Source organism: Nuphar pumila, chromosome 10 (assembly GCF_984573655.1).
Source record: "Nuphar pumila chromosome 10, dmNupPumi1.hap1.1, whole genome shotgun sequence".
Taxonomy (NCBI): domain Eukaryota; kingdom Viridiplantae; phylum Streptophyta; class Magnoliopsida; order Nymphaeales; family Nymphaeaceae; genus Nuphar; species Nuphar pumila.
This window is the reverse complement of record NC_143258.1, coordinates 89361040-89381585: the sequence shown is the minus strand read 5'-3', so window position 1 is coordinate 89381585 and position 20546 is coordinate 89361040. Positions and strand designations below refer to the sequence as shown.

The 20546-nt window shown below is 38.6% G+C and overlaps 1 long non-coding RNA gene and 1 other non-coding gene across 2 annotated transcripts; both read left to right on the top strand.

The window, feature by feature from the left end:
- The first annotated feature begins 8 nt into the window (after nucleotides 1-8).
- Nucleotides 9-689, top strand: LOC149827265 (uncharacterized). Its single transcript, XR_016434869.1, has 2 exons — nucleotides 9-105; nucleotides 238-689. It is a non-coding gene; the product is annotated as an uncharacterized LOC149827265 (long non-coding RNA).
- An 11933-nt stretch (nucleotides 690-12622) lies between these two features.
- TRNAR-UCU (transfer RNA arginine (anticodon UCU)) lies at nucleotides 12623-12695 on the top strand. Its single transcript has one exon. It is a non-coding gene; the product is annotated as a tRNA-Arg (tRNA).
- The last annotated feature ends 7851 nt before the right edge of the window (nucleotides 12696-20546 follow it).

Below are 20546 nucleotides of genomic sequence, written 5' to 3'. Positions count from 1 at the left end.
AAACTTGTGCTTGATGGCACTTCATTTGAAAATTCCCATTTCACTGGAAACTGAAGCAGTTTTGATGGCTGCCTTTTCTGCCCTGCCATTCATCCGTAGAAATAGGTGGATTTCCCTACTACTTATTCAATTCAGGAAAGAGTTTTTTTTTTTTTTTTTGTCCTAAAAAAACTGCTAATAATGAGACCCTTCAACAGAATGAGCATCGAAAAGCTAATCCTAAATCGATGACTGCAGGATCCAGATCTGATTGTAGCTTCACAGGAATCCAGGAACTCTGCATAACGGATTTACAGATAACTTGAGCCCACCGTGGACCTTCTTCATTGAATCTGATCAAACACTAGGAACGTGTTTTGCAGTGCTTAAATTGAGGGACCAAGGACGTGTGTCAAGTTTGCGGTTAAAGAGCACACCTGCAGTTGTTTTGGGGGAAGTAGAAGTGGTGCATTTGGCTTTTTATGGAAGTGATTTTGCTTATCCTCGATCTTTTGCAGGAAATTCAGGCGATCTTGGCACTGCGGTTACTGTGAAATAAGCAATAATTTCACTTCACACTAATATTTGTGGATTTTTTGGAGGAAGATTATGTTAGAATAAAATCATCTGTGGCTTATGGGAACAATGCATTTTTTCTGTTGTGTAAAGTCATGGAGAGTTATGGCCATCAATTCTATGTTTTTTTATCCGTTGTGAGAATCCAATATAATGTTATTGATATGTTACATTGTTTTTCTTTGAATAGTAATGGGGATGATTAGCATCGTATTGTTAAAAACATTTAATAATGTGCATTAGGAGTTGTCTCAGATGTAGATTGACCATATCATATCTTTGCAGTAACATAACAAATTACGTCATGAAATGTTCCACATTGCTTTGTCGATTGATTTCTTCATCACATTAATCCATAGAATATTTCTTAGACAACATAAGCATAATCGGATTTCTTTTTTGCCATGTAAAGATCGGTTCTACAACTTTCCTTATATTGCTTGTGGCAGAAGGCAGTTATCAAGGCTTCAAATTTACCTACAGTTGCGCTAAGATGTTAACTCTATTCTCTTATGCCACCTGATTGGTGCTCGCTACTTATTGCTCATTGCTAACAGAATCATCTGGACTAAAATTTGAGTTGCATAAGCCAAATAGATTATGTATGACCCATTTAGTCATCTGAGTTCTGCCTCCAACATGATATGAAGCATAGCCAAATCCATTGATGATGTATGTTTTCCTATTCTATGTTTCAGCTTGTACTCTTCCGGTGGTGACTTCTTGTCACTGTGCACTCTCTTTTGTTGCATGCTTGTTCAATTCTGTTTTTTTTTTTCTCATGTAATATATTTCAACTTTTCCTCAAAAACAAAATTTCTGTTTTCTTTTTTTTTTCTCTCATGTAATATGATTCAACTTTTCCTCAAAAACAAAATTTATGTAGAACTTGGAGTCAACCTAAACCACATCATCTGATATCCATTTAAATTCAGTTGGTTATGCAATCACCCAGAACCCCCATCCTTCATGAAAAAAAAAACTGCTTCAAAAGGGCTTCGACTTGAACTCACTCTTTTATAAATGAGTCAAGTTGAAGCCTGAAATTAGGCTCATTAAATATCGGTGAGCTCGCCGCAAGCTAACTATGTCTAATAATATTATCAGCAAGTATATTAAGAATACATATACATGTATAAAGTTAAATGATATTTACTGTACGTATAACGGCTTATTAAACACTTAATATACGACATTTAGAATTTCCTTTTAGTGCTTTCAATTAATACTTATATTTTAATTCTTACTTTATCAGTGTTACTCTTAATTTCTGATCGAGCCATTTTCTAGTGTTAAAAAAAAGACAAGTTCTTTCCATCTTGCCTCCACCATTTATTAAAAGGTAATAGGCATTATATGCTATCTGCACGGGACATCAGCAGCACACGCAGCTTGCGAAATTGTTAAAAAAAGGGTTTTCAAGCGGAGGACGCAAAGCCATTTTTGGGAGACAGTCAATATTTGAAAATATCATCAAATCCAATGAGGTCCTCAATGAGATGGATTTAAATAAAAGTCTAAATTACTCAAGAATAGCCATAAGTCCTTTCCCAAACTTGGATCTAGTGTCATTTTGAGTATATTCAAAATTAGGGTTTTATTGGTCCAAAAAGAAATTGCAAATCAAATGCATTCCAACATGGGTCATATAAGATTTGACTATAGTCTAAATTCGTTAGATATATGTATCTAATTATATCCAATACCCAGCTACCTAACATAAATCAATTATATCAAGTTCATTCACATGTTTATTGTCAAGTCACTAGGACTTGACTATAGTCCTAACCCATATCCATACAACATATATTATTAGGCCCAAATATCCAACTTATACTATCCAAATTCACTATAAAATCTGGTTGAAAATCGAATCCATACAATCAGAGGATCCCAAAAAGCCAAGTACAAAGCACACATGCATTAAACCAGTATAGATCAATTATGCCAATACAGAAAATTCTCTATCCAAACTTATGCATATTAGGTTGACTTTCATTCGAATTATAACTGGATCCAGACTGCACCATGAGTTTTGAGTCAACAAAAATTCTAAAATTGAATCTCTACTTTTAGATCCAATATTCAGTTATTTGGACGAATAAATAAATAGTTTCAAAACTCGTAAGCATGACCCGTTCAAACGTAATACCAACATAGATCCAAAACAACTAATAAATAAAGATGGAGGTGTGACCTAGATAGTTCAAACGTAATACCAACATAGATCCAAAACAACTAATAAATAAAGATGGAGGTGTGACCTAGATAGTTCAAACGTAATACCAACATAGATGCAAAACAACTAATAAATAAAGATGGAGGAGTGGCCTACATACTGTTAACGAAAAAGTCCATCAAGCCTTTTTACAAGTCCCATGTGCAGATCAAGTTTTGTTCCAATGATTGACTATGTCCAAGCTGGTCCAACAGGTCCAATCCAGTCCAGTATTCATATTGACTGGAACCAAACTGATTTATTATAGTCTTGAGCTGGTTTAACCGGTTCAACTAGTTCGTCAGGGTCATTAAGCTCAATCACTTCAACGTTAATCTTATCTGGATTTACTAGATCTAAATATATTGAACTTTGATCCATTATAATCTAAGCAGCTCCAAAATGTTTCCATAAAGTGAACATATGAGCCAAATCCAAATAGGATCCATTCAAGTTCAACCAGATCCAATCTGGTTTGGATAAGTATATCGGGTCCAAATCAACTTGGACCATCTGATCTTGACCACGATGCATTCTAATAATTTTTTCACACAAGCAAATGGGAGAAAAAACTTGATCTGATGCAGTAAATGCCAAATCAGATCCAAATGGGATTATGGGACCATCAAGTCACTTGATCCACTCTCCTCGTTATAGCTGACCCATTTCAATCGATCGGATAAGATCTACCACCTTTTTTATCCATCTGATTTGAATTGGTCCAATTAAGGTGGCCTGATCATTATTGGTCTAATCCAAATTTGACATGATTTTGTTGATCAGATCCGTCCATAGTAGGTTTCAGCTCACCAGATCTGATATACTCCATAGATCTTGACTTACTCCAAATATGTTTGTTGGGTTTGACTTAGTTTTATTCAAACTGCATCCTTTGAACCAAAGTCATTAGGATCAAACCCAATATTTAAAAAGGATCCAATCTAAATTATATATGGTCTATTTCGCCACCTTTTCCGGCAGTTGGATGATTTCAGCTACGAGTTTCACCCAAGGAGGTTCAGCACAATCCTGGTGGTGTGTTGCTCTTTGCCAGAGCCGGACCTGTAAAGAGGCCAATGAGGCTTGGGCCTCAGGGCCCAAAAAAATTTTAGGGGCCCATTTTTAAGGCCCGAGCTCCCCTATTTTTATTTAATATAATATAAATATTTGGAATATTATATTTGTTTAATGTGAATGCAAATTTTATTGTTATTTTGATTCTTTAAAAAAAATTCGGAGGCGCTGTCCCCGAACTCCTACTATTAATAGGGGGCCCATTTTTTCCCTCCGCCTCAGGCCCCATAAAACACAGGTACGGCTCTGCTCTTTGCATCTGGCCTCCATCAAGCAATGAAAGAGGGTGTTAATGGGTGGTCGCAGATGCACCAATGTTTCCACGTCGGCTTGTCAAAGCGACCGTCCCGTAACCATCAAATAGGGCAATGACTCTAATACCAATGTTGGAACCAATAGGTTCTCGAATCAGATTTGGTTGGTGTCACCAAATCAAAGAGACATGCTCACTAGGAGGGGTTGAACCTCCAACATTGTGAATACACACTCTACCAATTGAGCTATTCTAGCTTTTCTCCAACCATAGGATTTTCAAAACATTCCTTTCGAGCTCATTTTTTTTTTTCTGATATTGATTACCATGATCATGGTCCATCATATAGGCAACCAAGTAGGGTTGGAATTAACTCGGCATTAACTGAGAGATAATGCACCTTTAATCCTGCAATCCCCAACTATAATCCATGTAGGATATGCTATACATGTATCATTAAAACTTATAATAAAATCACATAAATGACTTTTAATGCATGAGCCCACCATTCAATGGCTGTTGGGAATACTCTTGTGATACCCCTATGGCCACATTTGGATCAGGTACCTAGCTAGATCCAACATATTTGAGATTCTATTGCTCCATGAGAAAAAGAAATAAGTGAGCTATATTTTATTTTTTATTGCTGATATTTACCCTTCCGGTCCAACCTGGATTTTATTTAAACCTTCCTATATATATCACCAAACCCTGACTCTATAGAGTTTGATTTGGGTTAGGTCTGGGTCAAACCCGACCCATTGACACCTCTTGTAACGCCCCAAATTCAACACAAAATTTGTAACCATTTTTTTTTTTTGAAACACACAATAGATTTGGGCTCGCTACAAACAAATAATGGAACAAACCATCTTATTGGAAATTCAAGTTCATAATTTAAGAATCAGTAGAATAAGTCTCAAAATATAACAAAACAGCCCAAAACCAAATCCCTAGAGCAACACACTCGTCGAGCCTTGTCCAACGCCACGCCATCAATCAGAACCTGTAACATTTTCAACGGAGAGGTTAGCCTCTCAAAGTACAACAGTAAAGATCATAGCATATGAAAACATGGCATTAGAAAATCATTTGTATGTACAGAAATATGTTCAATAGCAAACTTATATACATATTCTTTTGCCATGTTGTCCCTGGACCATAAAAGTCGGTATTGACCATTAGTCAAAACCCATGCCATCAATTCCAATTGTCACATACAGAGGACTGCGGTACCCACAGCCGTTGCTCCCACTAGGGCGATACATTGATCGGGAGGTCCCATAGTGAGCCATTCAGATTGAGCTCAGTCAGTAGGGCTAGTCATCGGGCTTTCCTGTGTAACTACCCAGGTCCCCCTAGGACTACCGGGCTGGGTGGACCGAGGAGACGCCTTGCTCTCCAAAATATAACAGAAATCCCGGAGCCTGGTACCACCTACCCTCTCCATAGGTAAACAGAAATCCTGACTTATTATACTCCCTCAGGAGGAGTTTCACTTCCCCATTTAGGGTACACGACATATGTACATCTTGGTCCAGGGTACAAGGGTTGAGGTGTTTTTACAAACATGAGAGATTTAAACTAGAAAAAAAAAAAACCAAAATTATAGAACACTGAAAAAAATCATCTCCCGTGTACATTATCCAAATACCCCTTTATAAATTGCCATTGGGGTTTTGTTTCAAATCCAATTACGTTTATATCTGAGCTGGAAGGAATCTCTTTCAAACACATAAACTTTTACCAGAAATTTTGAAACGAACAATTTCGGTCATTTTGACATAGACTCATCAATAATCAAGTCAATCAGTCATAAAAAAAAAAACTGCACCTTTCAAAACCTTCAACAGTTCAAATCTGTCCAAAACAGGATATCTCTTGATAAACTCCTGAAAAGACTATTTTTTTGCTGAAAATTAGGACTCAGACCCATTCCATCACTCGTGGACCAGTTAACGGACATCTCGATAATTCCAGAATGCTAAGACATGCCTAAAAATTCCATCGGATCGCTGAAATTTACATGTCACAAGTTGACCCAAGTTATATTCCTGTTTATACAGTCTGATAGAAACCAGTATGTCAATTAAACCATGCATGTCCAGAATCTGGTCTGTAATCATATCATCAAAGCCCTTGTTATGCTAAGCCATTCGCCATCACATATTATTAATACAATACCATGTCATCCCAAAAAGTAATACGAGGTACTTGCATTCACTAATAAAATAATATTATTTATAACTCACAGTTATATGAGTAATCTATATCCATCAAAAACAATATACAATACATGTTTTCAACCATGCCCTCTTGTTGAATTCTTCAACCACTCATCTGCACCGGTTTGAATTGCTAAAATACATGTAAGACATTAAACAAAATAATTTTAACATCCACCTAACCTCCAACACAAGTCTTGTGCTTATTATTTTTTTTTCTCTATGCTTAGGAACACCCGTACCAACACAGACACATGTATATAAAATCACCAAGCATACTAGAAACACACACTAACATCTGGTCCAGTATCCATTAATGTGTAAGTTCAGATTTATGTTTTTCATTCCTTTGAAAACCAAATGTTTTAAATGCCGATTTAAATTTTTTCAAAAACCTTTTTTCATATACATGCTACACATAATCATAAGCTTCAATCTAAACTGCCATACATTCTTTTTTTTTTCTCCAAATCGAGTTCCGATTCTTCGATTCCCTATGCAAGAAGATGGCGCACACCACGTTTCGTTGCACAAGCTCCTCTATTGGTCTCAAATTCTTGTTCCCCCTCTCTCCTTTCTCTAAAAGCTTGATTGAGGATGAAGTCTATTTCTCCTTCTCTCCTTTTTTTTTATGTTTCAACGTTACATCCTTTTCACCACTATCTCTCTCTTCATTTATGGTCACCTTTCCTTTATGTTGTTAATTCTATGAGTCAACCCAATCTTCCAGCCACCTCCTTTCCTTATGCTAGCCTTCAATAAAATTCTATTTCCTACAATTTCTTGTTGTAAAGAACATAAAATTTTCCTTGTTCTTAACTACAATAGCTCCCTTTCTAAATGTATTTTCTAAAACGTGTGCTACTTACCTCCTTAAAATCCAACCTTCTACCTTCACCTACTTAAATTAGGTTTCATTCAATCACTAACCAATTCCATATTTAATTTACTTATTTTTTTTTTAATGGATCAAAACAAGGAAGGAAAGGAATTTACTATTCCAATCATGCTGGCCAAAATTATTATCATTATACAGTTATATATATCTATAGGTATATTTATTACACTCATAAACCTTAAAGACGATTTTACCCCTCAATAGTCGATCCATGTAAAAATATACATGTACAGGAAAATATGAGCACCTAACCATAACAAATAAATTCATAATGAAAAACAAAAAACAACAACAATGAACACCAGGTTTTTACACCTCTACTGCTGACATGTAGAACAATTTTCAAATTAATATCGATGGCAGACTCAAATTAAAAAAAACTTGGGCAACTTCCAAAAATAAACCATGGAAATTTCTATAAAAAAACAAAGCCTATACTGAAACATGAATAGCCGCTTGAGTACTTCGCTTTCTTCACATGTAACAGCCATCTTTTTGGACACACGTGAAGGGAAATTATTTTATAGAATGTACTAAGCCATTAGATCCATCAGGTTCGGGATTGTAGCTGAGCCGATTTAATCGGGGACCATTCTCCTCGGCACTAGCCCCCTCCTTTCAGCTTCTTGTGTCCTTTTCTGCCGATATTTATGAAAAACTCGCGAGAAATTACTGTTTTCAACGTTTGGGTAAAATTTCACAATATTTTTGCGAGATTTTCATAAATCTAGCGAGATATGTCACTGTGGTCGTTGGACCCCAACTCCAACTCCAGAGAGGGCTGGGTAAAATTAAACATGAGTCACTAGAATATGAGAACAGAAATATGAGAACTAGAAACATGGGCATTTCAACACTTTTTTTTGCAAATCTAACCATGTGGATGTGCTTGGCATGGTGAATTTGCTAGGAATCAACCATTGGATAGTGTATTTTCTATGAAAAATGTGATTTTTGAATGCTTCAATATTTGTGAAGATTATGAGTCATTGATTTAAAGACTTAAAGAATTATGGTCGGATGATTCAAGAGTGGGTTCTTATAAAACCAATCCTGTAGATTACATCGATACAGTTAGATTCAAAAGAAAAGAACAAAAAATCTATGAAATTGGGTTCACACCTTAATTCTCATATTACCTGATTCTCATATTCTAGTGATACCATGGCATGTACTTGCAACGCCTTGTGCGACTGTTCGTTTGAGGGTGTTGCTGTTCGTATGAACAAGGTTTGCAAACCTTGTAGCTGTTGTTGAGACGTGGGAGACGTCAACCTTGCCGTGTTCGTGCCATTGAATCCAAGCTTGTCTTCATTTTGTGGCTGCAAAGAAGATAATCAAACTTTGTTCTTATTTTTCTCTCGTTCTGAATTTTGTAGTTTCTGCAACTTATGAATGGTAGTTGTTCTTGTGATGGTTTGTTTGAAATCATCTGTAGTTTTGAATCATCTAAATTGAAAAGTGTTTCTTGCCTTGTTCAAACTTTGGTGAAGTTGTCTTGCCTAGATTTGAATTCGCAAGTTTCGAGTTTCGGATTTGTAGTTGTGTCATTCTCGTCATTCCCGACTGTCAAACATAGTCCTGGTGTTTCGACCGTATCAGCCTAGATGCTGGTCTGTTTCATGCATTCTTTGGCTCGTTGGAAAGACACGGCGCTAAGCTACCTCTTTCGTGTTGCAAGTTTGGCTGGAATCTGCCTCTGAGAGCAGATAAAAATTCTGTCAAAAATCTGACATTGGGTCATGACGCAAGTCCTATCCAGACATCAGAGTGTCTGACAGTTGCTGGTATTTTGTCGTGTTCTCACAAAAGGCTGGTCAAAAAAATCTGAATTTTAGCTTGTCGGAAAGCTAACATTCAGATCTATCGTATTGATGTTTAAAAGTTTCATTGAGTCTGCTTCTTTGCTCATCGAAACTGTCTGCCAATCTTTGCTAAATTCTTGTTCTTCGAGTCTAGAATTTGTGTTTCGTTTTCATCAAGTGATTGTTCAATCTCGTATATGTTGATCAATTCTGTGTGTTTCATGGATCTATTTGATTTTCTGCAATGTAGATATCTTGTTTAGGATTTGCCATGTTCTCAGAATTTCCAGATATGATTTTCTGGTTGTCCAAAAACCATGTTTGTTTGATTGCATGTTGATTGCCCTGTTCTGCTTTTCGAAACATTTAGGATAAAAAACCTGTCAACTTCAAACCAACGTAGAACCCTTTAGTGTGGTCCTAAAATTGCGTTCTTTGGTGTTCTGGAAAGATTTGTTTCATCTGTCTGGAGTTTTCTGAAACTCCTGTGTCTGAGGGTTCAAAAACTCTCTCAAAGACGACTGACTACTTTCCAGTCAGTCTTTCGAACACCAGTCCCACTGGTCCAGAAATTTTGTTCGTGGATCAGGAAATCCAAATCCGATTTCTGAATTATCACATTCTCTAGAAAGGTGTGCATGCCGTGCATACTTTCCATGTTTATCGTTTCTGTCGAAACAGAGGTCTGCTATCTCTAATTGACCCATGTCTGGGTCATGTTCAGACTCAACAGTCTGCCTATTTGAAAGCTTCTACGCGTGGAGATATGTTTGGATCTTGGATCGTTAAATCGACCCGTTGGTCGAGTTTTACATCAATTTGGTATCAAAGCTTCCGTTATTGCCTATCTGGGATTCACCTAGATTTAATTTAATGCTTTGTAAGCCATGTGATGTAATAATTATTGAAAACTTAATGGAATGGTTTTTATTTTTAGTAACTTGATCCAAGATGCACTGATTTGTGCTTCCCTAAGATTTTCTGACTTCAATCAATTATTTTTGTTGCGTATTTAAAAAAAAATCTAAAAATTTGGAAAAAAAATGGGGCATTACAACAACCAACAGATGAGAGCATCCTCCCTTGCCCGCCCTTGATGAGAGAAGGAAAATAGGTTCCACCGACCTAACCCATATGGCGAGAGCTCACCGAACGGCAGCCCTTTGGTGTGTGGAGCTTGCCCTTCTCGAAAAGAAAAAGGAGTGGAAAACACCCTATCACCCTCCATGTTTGCTTCTAGCTGAGGGAGCACTGGCAAGGGTCACACTGGGTAGCCTAGTGGCAGAGGTGCATCACCGACGATGGCGATGGTAGCGCAGACAGTGGTTGAGAGGTGGAGATAGGAGGAGGGCCGGGTGATGGTAGTGAGGGGTCACCAGCGATTGTGGTAGTGGGTTCGCTGGCGGTGGTGATGGACACATTGGCGATGGTAGTAGTGGGTTCACTGGCGGTGGTGATGGAGGACATGTTGGCCATGGTAGTGCTTCGTAGGCTGCCAATGGGGTGATGTTGTTGGTTGTCCTCCCTATCCACTTGGCTTGTGTGCAACAAACAAGGGGCGGGAGAAGACGGGAACAAGTGGGAAGAACGATGCCCTGTAGAATCTGATTCGACGCTTCAGTCGGCTACTTCTCCATATGCCACGAGTAGGGGTGGCAATCAGGTCGGGTTAACGGGTTCGCAGGTCAGAATACCTCAACATGAACACGACCCGTTTATTAAACGGGTCGGATGTGGCAAACACGAACACGACCCATTTATTAAACGGGTAACCCGACACGACACGGTTAACCCGTTTAATAAACGGGTCGGGTCGACATGACACGGCGACCCATTTATTAAACGGATTGACCCGATAACATAGAGACAATAACCGACCCGAGTAACCCGAATAACCTGTCTAACCTGAATAACACAATTAGAAACACACACAAAAAAAATACATATTATACTTTTTTTCTGCAAATCTACAATTAGAGGAGAGGTCTCTCAGCTGCGGCTGGGTAGGAAGGAGTTAGGTGGGTGACTAAAGTGTAAAGTTAGGAGTTAGGGTTAGATAAGTTGATATATATATATATATATATATATATATATATATATATATATATATATATATATATGGGTTGCGGGTTGACGGGTTTGTGTAAATGGGTTGACTCGCCCGCCTAACCCTTTTATTAAACGAGTCAAACGGGTTGGCATACCCCTAACACGAACATGGCCTGTTTAATAAACGGGTTAGGCGGGTCGACCTGTTTACGACACAAACCCGTTTAAGCCAAACCCTAACCCTGCTAAGAAGCGGGTTGGCGGGTAGGGTCAGATTTTGCCACCCCTAGCCACGAGAGACCATTGAATCGCCATTCCATCATTGTCATTAGTGTCTAGTGTGAGTCATTCATCTCATTGATTGATTTGTTCAAGGACGCTATGTCGTCGCTCATTCTAAGAAAAATCTTTATAAAAAAATGTCATGTTCGCTCATAACACTACTGATGCATGACATCGTAGACACCATCAGGATTTTCAACTCTGATACCAATTGATGTAAACCAAATGGTTAATTTACAAAAAATTTCTAACCAACTACAAATTATCTAAGGAAAGAGGAAATAAATCTAAAAATAGCAAGAAAATAATAAAAAATTATATATAATTAATGAAAAGCAGAAAATAAACCAAATAAGCTGGAAAGTAACAAATCTTGAATTCAACCCTAATCTCCCTAATCCTATATCTTCCCTATATTTATAGAAAAAAAATCTTAATCTAAGTAAATCCAGGGATTTCTAAGTGGGCCTGAACACCAGACGATACAAAACTTCGAATCCAGGGATTTCTTAGGTCACCACATAATATCACCCACTACATTTTGAGTCGGGGGCTGTGTTTTGTTGCTGTGGGGCTCATAGAATCCTGTCATATCATTGGCTGTGGGCACATAAGGGATTACTTAAGAGATAAGAGACCCCCTCTAGATGACATATACTGCCAGGGCTAGCACAACACGGGTTATCACTCATTGGTTATGTTTAGATACAGCCCAATCGGTGGTGCTGTTTGTCGAGGGGTATGATGGCCACAAAAGAAGTGAGAGTTGGGGTGTCAACGGGTAGGGCTTACCCGGACCAAACCCTATAGGGTCCGGGTATGGTGCTAAATAAGAAGACCCGATTAAGATTCGGGTCCGGACCTGAAGTTTCGATTAATACATGGATCCGAGTATAGTTTCTGAAATTTTATACCTGACCTGAGTTCCGATTGATACCCGCAATTTTTCAACTTAAAAATGCTAAAAAATATTATTTTACCGGGTACGGTCCGGGTCTGGTTCATGTAGTTCTTATCAGGTCCGGGTATGGTTTCTCTTATAGTGGACCCGATTAGACCCAGGCCTGGACTTGATACCATACCCGAAAATTGAGTTCAAGTCTGATTTCACCTGGGTCCGAACCAAACCCGACCCGTTGACACCCCTAAGTGAGAGATTACAAGAAGCCCCCACATTTATAGTACAAAAGGTAAAGAAAAACTGAAACAATTGATTTCGTCTCATTGTGTAAATTTAATAAGTCAACTATTCGGTGCAACAAAGCGCCCGTGGCCTAATGGATAAGGCGTCTGACTTCTAATCAGGCGATTGTGGGTTCGAGTCCCATCGGGCGTGTTATATTATTCCTTACTTTCCCTCTATTTTTTCTATTCCTGGAGCTACTTTTCATTCCCTTTTTGTTATGGTTAAAACCAAGACCCTCTCTCTCTCTCTCTGCTTATCCCATTTTCGTGGATAAATACATGATTCCAAGCAATCCCCAAAAGATTGGGAAATCTTGGTATAGTGAGTGTGGGAGTGAAGATGGTCCCGAGTCCGGACTGCAGATGTGATTAAACAACACGAGATTAGTAAGCAACAGCCAAAAAGAGGAAGCCAAATGTGGGCCCGGCGAGGTTGGCAAACTTTAATTCAGCGATAGCAAAAGGTCCATCCCATGTATTTATGGGGATAATTTTCAAACGACCAACAAATTTTAGTTATAATTGATATATTCAGCATAGTTTATTATTTTTCAAATGCCCGCCAAATATTTTTACCGTGTGTTAAGCAAATAAACCCTTGGGTTAAGTCCCATTAAATTATATGTTGAAATAATCAATTTACTCTGACAAAAGTGACTATAGCCCGTTTTAGTTCCAACCTCTAACCTTACACATTCCTCTCTTGAATTCTTTTTCTCCTTAAGCAATAACGTAATTGACACCTAAAAATTTTGTCATGCTTTTCTGTTGGGCATCCAGGGAAAAACAGCTTTGCCACTGTATACATTACATAAAACCCTAACTCAAAAAAAGAAAAAAAGAAAAACCCTAAGTCCATCAGTAGAAGAAGAAGGTGCTAAGGTTGTTTGCTCTATGAACCCACAATGTGATTACTTGATACGAGGGACAATATTATCAGAATCGTATCGGCCGAATTGCCCACAGATTTCGCTTCATGTTCGAATCGGGCCCTACCAAAAAAAAATCAGCCGACTCAACCCCGAATCAGCCCTATCTGAGCCGAATCGTGGTTAAATCAGCGCTTTTTTACTTTTTTGCAATGATTTATTTTGCCAAATTTTATGATTTTCTGAATTGAAAAACATAAATCAATCAATTCAGCTCGATTCGCTTCAAGCTTGAATGAGCCGATTCAACCCAATCTGATTCAACTTCTTCTGTTCCCGTCCATGGTTCTGAACGTCTTCACCAGATTGCGGTATATGTTTGCATTGAAATATTTAGCAGATTATAACCATGGTTATGAACGTCTTCGCATTCCTTTGCTCTCTGTCTCTCTCTCTCTTAACTGCTCGCAAGCTCCTTTGGCTCCAGTTGGATGTGGACAGAAGTTTCAAGAATAGCCCTCACAAGCCCATGGAATACGTTATAGGCACCTCTAGGTTACGTTTGTAAGAGAGAAAAACTCTCATAGGAAAAGAAAGTTTTGCTTACAAGAGAGCTTTTGATATGAGAAGTTTTCCAAAATAAAGGTTTTCACTTGTTCGTGTAGCATGAAAAAATAGTGGAAAATGTGAAAAATGAGAGAGGAAGGTGGTGGTGAGATGGATAGTGAGATGATGGGTGGTAGTGGTGGTGAGAAGTGTAAAAATAAATTTTTTCTTGGTAGGTTTTCTATCAAAAAGTGTACTTTTAGAAAAACTTATGATAAAGTCTCTCTCGTTTAAAAATGTCAGAAAATCTGAAAGGGTTTTTCATTTTGCATCATTTTTCTTACATCTTTCTCGCTTCCAAACGTACCCCTAGTGAACATGAAGGTCTTAACCACCAAGGTATCCATTCCTTCTCCCCACCTGCATCAAATTCACCACAGAAACAGAACAAAAAATTTAAATGAAACACAACGATATCATGAAACTACATGAGAACTTTCGGGATTCAGGAATACAGTGACACATACCCTTGAATTACTAAATCCACCAGTCTGTTGCTCGTTTACCTGTAAAAGCAATTAACACCTTGAATCCATCATCCATGAAAACTGAAGCCCATAAAGTGAAAACATGAAAAGGCTTACTTCTGTCTCAATGCTTCCATGCGCACCACTAACAAGAACATATGAATGGGCATCAACACGTACGGTACCAGCCGTATCAGAAAAGCCCATACCACTAACAAAAAGCATATTTTTATATATTTGCTTGATGCGACCTTCCTTTCCCTGTAAACACAAGATGCACAGATTTTCAGATCGAAACATCCCAAGACATGAAGCATGATCAGAGAAATGGTACCTACAACATATCGAGCAGCACATATCCGGACAACGACCTCGCGGCACAGTCTTCGTAGCCATATATTGTGCATGCATCATCAGTTCTTATAAAGTTTTACATCTACTAATTCAACCCATGCCAATGCATTGTTGGGGAACGACCCTTCAACCTACAGATGGACCGAAGAAACAACGAATGGGAAAAACAAAAAGAGAAAACAACCACAAGCACACGCGAAAACAAGGATTTTACATGATTCTGCAAAAACTGTCTACGTCCACAACCACATTGAGCCTTCTTCTTTTATTGGGCCTACTTAAATAGAAGTCTACGAATTTCACTAGTCTACCAGTGTTGCTGGATATAACAAAAATTCTACAAGTGTAGTTGGACTATACAATGAGTCCAACATGCATGCCTACCAGGAAATCCCTTCAGAACCTACAAAACTAGTCACGTAGTCATATATCTAGGACATGCATGCCAAGAATAGAAAAGTAATCCTTACACAAATATATATAGCTAACCTCACGGACTACAATTATTCCAACTACGTAACCACTGCAAGAAATAACAGTGAGTTATTCATACGGAGTGAAGAATTCATGAATCTATATTTTTTTTCCAAGAAAATGGAGAATTCATTAACAAATAGGATCACAATAACCACAAAGTACATAAACGTCAAACTAACCCAAGAAGCACATGATCATGTAGCTTATAATCTCCTTGTTTCTTACTATCATAGCTTACTCCTAGACCATCAGTAAGGTTGGATGAGAGGACGTCGATCTGGATATCATCACACAAACTGCATCAGAATAATATTTATTCTCCAAAAATGAACTAAACCAACAACAAAGGAACTTTGACGAAACCATTGTCAAATATCTGTTGCTTTCTAGGTTCTGATGAAATGATAACCTTATGAGCATCAACATTGGCAACACTCCCTGTAACACCTTGATCAGCTCCATTTTACACTTTATGCTGTCACCAGGCTTGAAGATGTCAGAGTGCCCTTTTTCCTCTGCACAAAGATCGTCATGCAAAATAGAACCAAGGTGATATATCTGCAAGACAGATCAGGATTAGCAAAAGTTCTTATTGAAATTGGAAAAGAAAATTTGCTGGCAGTCTTCTACTTAGCCCTCTCTCCATAATTTCTCTCCCATACTGGACATATCCTTTCAAGTTTCTCAATACTCCAAAAGAAAACTGTTTACCAACCTTCTCAAAGCTGCAGTTCTTTCTTTTCTCAAACAAATAATCCTCACTTCTACTTTCAATAAATCCAGGCTTCATAAATGTATCCCACTCATCTGAAGTACTGGAAGACCAGTCATAAAATTGACAAACTCAGTTGGCATGGTTTCACAAAGAAGGCCATCTTTAAACATCATCTCGCCGATCTTATAAGCATCTTCGACAGACGCAGCACCTTGTATAGGGTGAACAGGAATTCCCATCTCCCTAGAGTCGCAAAATAGACCATTAGAAAATTTATACAACTACATCCTGCTGTAAATGGAAAAAATGACAAACCAGATCATAAACATACTCAAAGTCATGCTTGCTGAGACGACGTGGAGGTGGAATAGAGAGACTTTTCTTGCCACTATCATTACCATTCTGGAATAGCAAAGGTGAATTTGCATAACAATAACAACAATAATGAGAGGACAAGCAACAAGAGAACACTCTTCCTGAACATATTAAAAAAAATAATCCCAAACGAAAGGGAAAAAGAAAGTTCATACAAATACTCAAACCTAGAGTTTTACTACAATAGAAAAAGGCATTGAAAGAGCAAAGAGTTACCAGCTTGTTGGCTAATTCTTCCAAGTTGATTATAAATAGAAGCTTAACTGTAACTCTTTCATCTGTGCGATCCACACGTACAACCTGAAGAATGAAAGAGTAGAATTGAGATGAATGAAGCAAGAGATGACATACCATATAACATGAGACATAGCATCGGTCCCATATTAAGACAATACGAGATCAGACATGAAACCACAGCATCACAAGTCGATCTCAAGCCTGGGTTGTTCGAGATCAGGTCCAACCTTGGAAACACACAAGCTCAAGCTCAAGCTCAAGCAAGCTTGGGCTTTAGTGTTCAAGCTTATACGTATCTTTTGAGTAACTTGTTAAAGAAGAGGTGCAAGGATTGAACCTATCTCCACCCTAACAACCAACATAGAAACTGCACACAACAATTGTTGTAAAAACATGCAAACAATAGGCTAAATATACTCATTAGACAAGCTTAATGAAGCCTTAATGAGCATTTTGCCAGTGTTTCACCTCAGGCTCATTTATTTATTTGAGCTTATGATTAAACACGAAATGCTCATTTTATAGGTAAACTAGCTCCAGTCGAGCTTTGATAGAGGACGAACTCCAGCTACTGAACTTGTTGTGCACCCCTAGTTAGGAATGACCAACACCAGGTCCCTAAGTTCATTTGTTTTTTTTTTAACATTTTCATTGTTGATTTTTGTGTCCTCCCATTTCTTTTTAAGATCTTCATTGTTGATTTTATGTTTTCATGAATATTTTCCATTTTAAGTTCGTCAATAAGTACATTGCTTTCAATTTTCGAATTGGCTTTATTATTTGATGGGTATAATCCTATTGTTCTAAAATTCTTCAAAAAATTGCACTTTAGTATTCAGGTATTTTCATTGTATTTACTAGGGGTGGCAAAATCTGACATGACCCGCCAACCCCCTTCTTAGCCGGGTTCGGGTTTGGCTTAAACGGGTTCGTGTCATAAACGGGTTGACCCGCCTAACCCATTTATTAAACGGGTCGGGTTCGTGTTAAGGGTATGCCAACCCGCCAACCCGTTTGACCCGTTTAATAAATGGGTTAGGTGGGTGGGTCAACCCGTTTACCCGAACCCGACCCGCCAACCCGTTTACCCGACCGTGACCCACCCGCCAACCCGTTTACCCGAGCCCGACCTGCCCACCAACCCATTTACCCATTTATCCAAACCCGACCTGCTAACCCGCCAACCCGTTTACCCGACCCGACCCGTTTATTAAATGGGTTAATCGTGTTGTATCGGGTTACCCGTTTAATAAATGGGTCGGGTTCGTGTTTGCTACAGCCGACCCGTTTAATAAATGGGTCGGGTTCATGTTGAGGTATGCTGACCCGCCAACCCGACCCGATTGCCACCCCTAGTATTTACTCGAGAGTTGCATCCGGTAAAGGAAACAAATGAACTGAATAGAGGGTGTTCAAGCTCGACTCTTTCTTGTGGCAAGCTAACCCGAGCTCCAGCTCCTGGCAAGCATGAGCTAAACAAGCTGAGTTAGAGCTAGCTCATTTACCAAAAAACACACTTCCGAAATTTTGCTATAAAACTTACTAGCCTAAGCTCGAACTAGTTCAAGATTGTAAGTAATAGGATTTGAATTCTATAATACGATATGAAGTATTATATATTACTAGCTAACAAGCATATACAAGCTGAGTCAAGGTGAACACTTGTTGCTCGTGTTTGGCTAGGCAAGCATATTTCATGAGCCCAGCTACAAGCTGTTTGTCTCATTTCCCAGCCCTATCAAGAATTACTGTACATAATCATATACACAATATGTGCACACATGCATGAGCTTGCATGCATGGTTCTGTCCTTGTATACACAATTTGTGCGAACTTCTGGAGGTTCGCAATATATTTGTGCAAACGTCAGGACTTTCACAATATATTTGTGTGAACGTCAGGAGGTTCACAACATATTTGTGCAAACATCATGAGATTCGAAAATTTCATAAAGGGTTAAAATGTCCTACAAGTTGAGAATAAAAAATTTCGATATGGGGAGGATTTCGACAAATTGTGAGGCATTTTCGAAATAGCACCATTTTACAAGAACAATGTTGTTATTTTCCGTCACTTAATGGGCTTGCATTCCCATGAGGTAAAATTCTAGGTTGAAGACATGACCACCCAATAGGGGTGGCAATCGGGTCGGGTTGGCGGGTCAGCATGCCTCAACCCAAACCCAACCCGTTTATTAAACGGGTTGGCTGTGGCAAACACGGATCCGACCCGTTTATTAAATGGGTAACCCGACACGACCCGCCAACCCGTTTAATAAACAGGTTGGGTCGAGTAAACGGGTTGGCGGGTTAGCGGGCGGGTTGGCAGGTTGACCAGCCCGCCTAACCCGTTTATTAAATGGGTCAGCCGGGTTGGCATACCCCTAACACGAACCCGACCCGTTAATAAACGGGTTAGGCGGATCGACCCATTTATTAAACGGGTTAGTTTAAGCCGAACACGCCTAAGAGGCGGGTTGGCGGGTCGTGCCTTACATGCCCCAACCATGATAATGCAATGGCAGCCCCATGCGCCAACAGGATTTGATCCTGGGCCTTAGCTTGACACAGGACCCCGCTGACCACATGGGTAACTGATTTGCAAAACGAGTTTCAACAGATCTAGGTTGGGCTTAGGAAACCATCAGACAAGCCTTACCTAGACTCAGCCCCAGATTTATAGGCATTTGTAGTGTTTACCGAATCTGAATTGACAAGACATTAACTTGTTTGGAAGGACTTGAGATTACCAAGCATGGCATAGGTCTGGATACGGCAAAAAGCAATAAAACTATGCTCTTTATGTAAAAAAAATAAATAAATAAAATTGGATTAGATTTGATCCAGATCCAATTAGATCTGATCTATAATACTGATATGATTCGGAAAGAAATACAATCCGAATTCACACTTGGATCTTACTGTAAGTATTCAATATGTCGGCTACCGCGAATAATGCACGAGCACGAGTGAAGTTGCACATACAACTGGCAAGTTGATAAATCTGGCCATAATGGATATCATCAATTGCTGGTGATGCTTCAATCATGACAGCAGATCTCTCTACAGATTACAATTCAAGTGGGTCCCAGCTTGACATTCGACTGGGGCAATGCCATTAGCTCAAATCTTTTCCAAAAAAAAAAATACATAAAACTGGAAAAACACCCAATTATTGCATCATCTTCAATCATCCTCTACACTAATCATCATGAAGCATAGTATACGAAAATTTTAAAATTAGAAAGGATAATCACAAACCCGCTAGAAAATGTAAATTCCCAATCGCTCCTTAAAATGAGAAAGCTAAAAATCCACCAGAAAAGAATGAACATGGTCTCTTCCACACACACAGTACAGAAAAAGGTTTGTTCTTTTTTTCTTCAAATTTTTATTTGCATCATAATGTCTTAAAGTTCCATCCGGACCTTCGATGCGCAAAGGACGGTCAATGTGGGACTGGCCAGACAAAAATATCAGCAATTTGGCTGATTAATCCCCATAAATATCATCTATTGGAGTCGTATGCTGGCACAACAGAGGAGCAAATATTTCCTTTCTATCAACTCGGGAAATTTTTCCCTACAAAAATTGCATACAAAACTCCTATATTGTGCACAGGGAACCATCCTAATTCCACATGATCCAACAGAAGCATTAGCTTATATTGAGAGTGCTGGCATAACAATCACCATTTTTTGTGGTACAATACCTATACAAAACCCTCCTATTTTGTGCACAGGGAAACATCCTAATTCCACATGATCCAACAGAAGTATTAGCTTATATTGGGAGTGTTGACATATCCATCACCATTTTTTGTGGTACAATACCTATAACAGTGACCACTGTAAACATGAACAGTTCATCATTAACTATTTATGTTGTTTGGTGTTGATGAAT